At 44.0% G+C, this 6,000-nt stretch overlaps 1 non-coding gene across 1 annotated transcript; it reads left to right on the top strand.

Moving 5' to 3' along the window:
• Positions 1–2,155: 2,155 nt before the first annotated feature.
• TRNAT-UGU (transfer RNA threonine (anticodon UGU)) lies at positions 2,156–2,226 on the top strand. Its single transcript has one exon. It is a non-coding gene; the product is annotated as a tRNA-Thr (tRNA).
• The last annotated feature ends 3,774 nt before the right edge of the window (positions 2,227–6,000 follow it).

Here is a 6,000-nt window from a genome sequence, read left to right as displayed (position 1 = left end):
ATTGTGCAGGATAGTGTGAGATAACAATTGTTTGGCATAACGTCCTATTAACCCACTGCAAACAGACTGAATAAACATCATATCATTTTGTGCAAGCAAATCAGGATGAATGCTCAATAAACACATGGTCTGGAAGCGAACTTTGTCTAAGACATAATTTTTGAGGACCCACACTATTTTGTGATTCTGGTTATTTTTAATTGTTTTAACTCTGTGTTTTAAAGTTGTTGTAACCCGCCCTGAGATCCATCTGGGTGAAGGGCAGGCAATAAGTGCCAACTTTATTATTATTGTTGTTGTTGTTGTTATTGTTATTGTTGTTATTATTGTTATTATTGTTATTATTATAGCAGCCAAACCCCACTGGACTGGATCCAGACCACAACATGAGAGAAGGCACATTTAACTTTCTTCCATGTCATTCCAGGATTGAGGGGCAAGCAAATGTGATAGCACCTTGGACAGCTCCTCAAAACGTCAGTCTAAAACCCAGTGCAGATTCACTGACCCACTGACATCAGAGCCACCAGCCTCTGCCAGTTATACAAGGAGCCCTAGATGAACATACAAGTTGAATGAGTAAGTCTCTGTTTCCTACCAAATCTGTGCTAATCCACTCCCAATGAGTTTGGGAGTATAGGAAGGCTAAGCAGGTGCTTTTTGTGTTACAATGCTGCATGTTTGCTTCAAGGTGATTTTGATAAAAACTGATAGGTGTTTTGTTACCACTGTTGCTGCTGTATATGAGTTAAGGTGCTTTGTTTCAAGTTCCTCTCAACCACGAGACTCATTAGGTAACTATTGGCAAATCACAATATTAGCCTTAGCTACGCATCTGCATTATGGGGATGAAGCTGGCCTTCCACACAGGGCTGTCGAAAGGATTGTGGAAGCAATATGTATTAAGCACCAAGAATGCCTGAAATGGAACGATATAAATGCTAAGTATTATTACTATGATCCTACTCTAAAGGGAAAACAGAGAGAAAAAGGGGAAACTAAATGTATTATTCTACTTGCAATGACTACTTCCCCATCGAGTTGCCTTTTTCTGTACATTCAGAGCTCATTTCAAATCCAGTTGTTGTAGCTGATGGTCATGTAGGAGGAGGGTAAATGACTAGCCTGTCAGGAGTCAGACACAGATATACGCGAGGAGCCTGGCCCTTGCAGCATGGTGGTGGCTACCTCTGGCCCGGAAGTGGCCTGGCTGATTAGATTGGTGGCTTCCTGACGTCAGATGCGATCTGTTAAAAGGTATTTATCTCAGGCTTGGGCCAAAGCTGCAGGAGAGATTAAAAGAGATTGAGGCCAAGATAATCCTTCTACAGCAGCATCCCAGAACATACAGCTGCCAAAAGGCCTTTGATCAAATGCCTTTGCCAGCCCACCATGCACCTTCTTTCCCTATTTCTAGACAACAGTGTTGCCTCAATTATTGCCCTAGATTGTATGACCCCATTGCTGCCCTTTCCCAATGTAGAGATCTGCTATTCAAGATCCATTCCCAGCAAAACGTAAAGAAGTATGTAGATTTTTCCCTCCTGGATTACTTTTGTTATATTCATGCAATACTAATACGCACAAATAAATTATATCAAAAGTAACTGGTAAGGTTTTTCTTTTTCCTTTTCGAAAAAGCACATTACTCTCCCTGTCTGTCCCCTCCCAATCCACCTGCTTTGCATTAACTCCCAATCCGATTTCCTCAACTTGCTGGTGTCTGATTTAATTTGCCTGATGCTGCTCCTGGAATCGGCCCTCCCTCAAACCCCCACCCTTCCTCCACAGTATCCCAGCTCCCCACAGGGAGATCTGTCCCGGGAGAGGATGAGACAAGGACATTGAGCAAGCAATAGATACAAAGTGTGTGTGGATGAGCTGCTGGTGCTAGAAGAGGATAGCTGAAGTAAGCTAGTGGGGTAGCCAGCATCACCTGGCCAAGGGAGCCAACTCCCCTGCCCAGGGAGCCAGGGGGTCCTGAGCATAAGGGGTCAGCCCACAGAGAACGGTAAGGATGTACCCCTTCTTATGCTTCTTCCTCTCTCCCTCTTGTCTTGGGATCTGGTGTCTGAATCCTTTGCTCTTCTTTTTGACTGGGTGGCATGCAAAGTCCCTGTTGTCCAGTATAAAGAAAGAGACTGCTTTAGGGGAAGGGACGTAGCTCAGTGGGAGAGCATCTGCCTTGTATGCAGAAGGTCCCGGGTTCAATCCCTGGCATTCCCAGGTAAGGCTGGGAGAGACTGGGAGACAAACCCTGGAGAGATGCTACCAGTCAGTGTAGACAACACTGGGCTAGATAGAGAGACCATGGGTCGGACTCGGTATAAGGCAGCTTCCTATGTTCCTACCCAAGGATGCCCCCTTGAAAGGAAAGACCCAATTAAGAAGGCGATTGAAGAGGCAAACTGCATAAGAATGACTTTCTCAGAGATACTTGCACACACTAGGCTGTCCAACCCATTATCTCTGTGTAGAGCCTGGACACTGGGGGCAGGCAGGCAGAAGTGTGCACATTGCCACTTGGGAAATGCGACATGAGGGGTCCTACCTTGATCATGGATCATCTGCCCAACCCAGGAACTCATTACAAACCAAACAAACTACGCTTTGCAAGCAATGGTGTATGTGCTTTCTCACATACTTTTCACTTTCGTGAAGGACTTACACATCCTGCGCAAAATGGAACCTCAGGCAGGTTGGTGGCACAAGTCAATTGTACTCATTGAGAAGGAGTGGGCAATAAGCCTGGCTGGACTCCTGTTTCTCCCATAAGGGGACCCCCTAATATAAGGAGCTGGCAGACACACTCTTCAGATTCTTATCCTTGCACCAAACTTTTGGCATTCTCTTTGGAGAAAGAATCTCGAGAGAGGGGCTGCAGGAACAGCGGAGAAGAAATCACAGTAATTTATATCCTGCCCTTTGGTCTCTTCGGGAAGGAGAAGGGGGTCAGAATGGTGGTGGATCCAGTTCTGAAGGAGCTCAGGGTCAACGAGGCAAGCACGTCCTGCCTGCGCCCTGCCCAGGGATGACATGGCACCCCAAGACATCTGTTAATCCCACATCCTTCTGTGCCTTTCCCTTTTCTATTTACAGCACCTTGCCATAGCCCTCAGTAATACAGTTACTGCCTCAAGAGAGCACCTGGGGTATCATGGAAATTCAAGGCAAAGGAATCTAAATTGGCTGCTCTCCCTCCCCCTCCCCCACACCCGGCTGGTCCATTTCCTTAGAATACAGGAGGTAGTAATGTTTGCTGTTTTAAGTTTGTTTTAAAAAACCCTCACCACTGTGTGTGGGCCAGACTGTACTGAGTGCATCTCTCTGAGTTATTATTTGGGCCTACTGCTTGCACAATGGTCAGTGCATATACTTACAGGGCCAGCCCTACCATTGGGCAGAGGGAGGCAAAAGATTTGGTGAAGTGTTGGAGCCATGTGTACTACACAGCATGCCTCTGCACCCCCTAAGGTAGCCAGCTGCCCTCAGATGTGGTGGAAGATACTGACCCATCCCCACTGCTGAAGTAAGATTCAGCTAACAGTCCTGTTGGTTTCAGAACATCAGATGGGGGCACCATCTTGGTCTTCGCCTCAGCCAGCAAGATTTCTTGGGCCAGCCCTTGAGAAAAGCACAGCTGGGGCTTCGTTTTGGTCAATGCACCACAAACACAAAATACTGAGAAAGGGAGAGATCCTACCCCAAACTGCTTGCCCTGATAATATCGGTGAAGTGTACAGAAAGTATAACAAATTAATCAAATACTCTTTTTCGGCAAACTGCTAAACAGGAATAAGCTCTTCAACCCACACAACATTTTTGCTGGTTTATTTTATGGAGTCAGGTTGTTGTTCACATACTTGTTCCACTCAGGGTTAAGATTCACTTTCCATACATTGGGTGAACATATGGCAAGGCTTCATTTGTCTTTGGTCTTCCCAGAAAGAATGCTTGGTTCTATTGGTGAACTATTGGCCTTTATGTGAGGTGCATTGCCCTAGAGCAGGGCTAGCCAGCGCAGTACCTGCTAGATGTTGCTGGATTACAACTCCCATCATCCTTGACCGTTGGCTACATTGGCTGTGGCTGATGGGAGCTATACCCCCAAACATCTAGAGGGCACCAGGTTGGCAAAGGCTCATCTAGGGGCCTCACTTTATTGTAAAATCCTTAAGGGAGCCCTATCAGGTGTTCACATTTTTCAGATATGTGAGAGTTGGTGAAGAGAAAACAGCACTCTACCAATGTGAAGGATCCAGTAGGCTAGCCTCATATATTGCACTGCAGGTGATATAAAACTGAAAGGGACATCAAAGACTTTAGAGGGTGAGAAAATATCAAAATGCTCAAACACAGGTCTATAAGAAATAAAATTGCATGCAACAACAAAAATAAAACCCAAATATATAACTGTAACACTGTCTGTGTTCTGCTGTGAAGGACCTAAATTGTATAAAGACTCATGCCAGACATGATGAGGGATATTAAGATGTTGCAAAGGAGATAAATGTCATCACTGGTTGCATTAAGAAAAGTATCATATGCTTGCAGTGACACATTTTAAGAATAAAAAGGAAGGATTCTGATAATAATAAAGAGTTTTTAATGTGTGTAAGGCTGAGGCACCTAGGCATATTCAGCCAAGATATTATGATACGATAGGACAGAAGAGCTTTTCAAACATCTGAAAGGCAGACAAAACTATCCATTATAGTTGAGGAAGTGGCAACAAAGCAAGTATCTTCCCAATTTTGAAAACAAATGATGGAACAAGTTGCCAAAGGAAGAAAGTTGTGGTATCTAGAAGCCATTGAGAACCACCTTATTTAGAGAAGGCAAGCTTACTGTTGCTGGCTGTTCAGGCCTCTTTGTGGTTCATTGACAATCGAAAAGGAACATTGCCAAAAAGCTTCCCCAGCAGCTAATGGAAGAGTGCTTTTTTCAGACAGGATGGAACGAGCAGTGAAAACCAGGTTGGGGGTTAGTTTGTTTTAAGTGTCACAGACTATGGATAATGTTTTGCACTTGGATTAATTGGGGCCACCTGGGTTCACATCCCTACTCAGCCATGAAGTCCCTTAGATGACTTTGGGCTAGTCATTATTTTTCAGTCTAATGTACCCAACAGGGTTGTTGTGAAAATAAAATGGGATAAAAGTATGTATGAATCCCTGAACTGCTTGGGCAAAGGGTAGGATACAAATGTGATAAATAAAAGCCTCAGAAGTTAACTTAAAAACAGAGAAACATGAACTATTCTGAAGTATGTCTGTTACCGTGCATGATTTCATCCAGAGCTGTAGATAAAGAAACATGCTGGTCTCATAGGGGGGGAAATCCAAAGAACACTCTCATATTGCTTTTACTAGGACCAAGTAAAAATTGCAAAGCAATGTGCTAGCTTCTGAATTTCACAAAACTCCTTATCAGGCTTGATAAATTTTAAAAAGGAGGGATAGAGAAAAATATGTTACTAATAGAACATCTTACTGAATCACCATTGTAAAATGAACATATTGGAAATGGGGCTTCTACTATGGCCTATACTCCCTGCCACAACTTTCTTTTCTTTTTGTTAACATTGAACCTGAGAATCTGTGATACTATAAAGTTAGTTTACTAGTTTACCTGTTTTGAGTTTAGATGGATTGCCTTGTGCTGGCATTACAAGCTCTGCTCGTGTATTTTATATGAGGCCTTTCTACGCGGCCCTGGGCCACTTTGTCCTCTTATAAAAATCTGGGCAATTACTGCCAGATCTGCTTCAGGCCCGGCTTGACGGGCAGGGTTCTTACTGTATATCCATCAAGTTACGCTGCAGAGGCAGCTGTATTTCCAGGCTAAAATGTACTTTCTGCCATTTACTGTAGGGTAGAGCAGTCTTCATTGGAAGGTGAAGTTATTGTTATCCCTAACTGTGTGGCTTCTTGTTCTTCTGAGGTTGGGAACAATTCCCTGCCTTCATTTAGATTGTTCTCTTTGAGAGATCGAGGAGAC

Source organism: Rhineura floridana, chromosome 1 (assembly GCF_030035675.1).
Source record: "Rhineura floridana isolate rRhiFlo1 chromosome 1, rRhiFlo1.hap2, whole genome shotgun sequence".
NCBI classification, from domain to species: domain Eukaryota; kingdom Metazoa; phylum Chordata; class Lepidosauria; order Squamata; family Rhineuridae; genus Rhineura; species Rhineura floridana.
The sequence above is the reverse complement of the archived record's forward strand: the minus strand, read 5'-3'. Positions and strand labels throughout refer to the sequence as shown.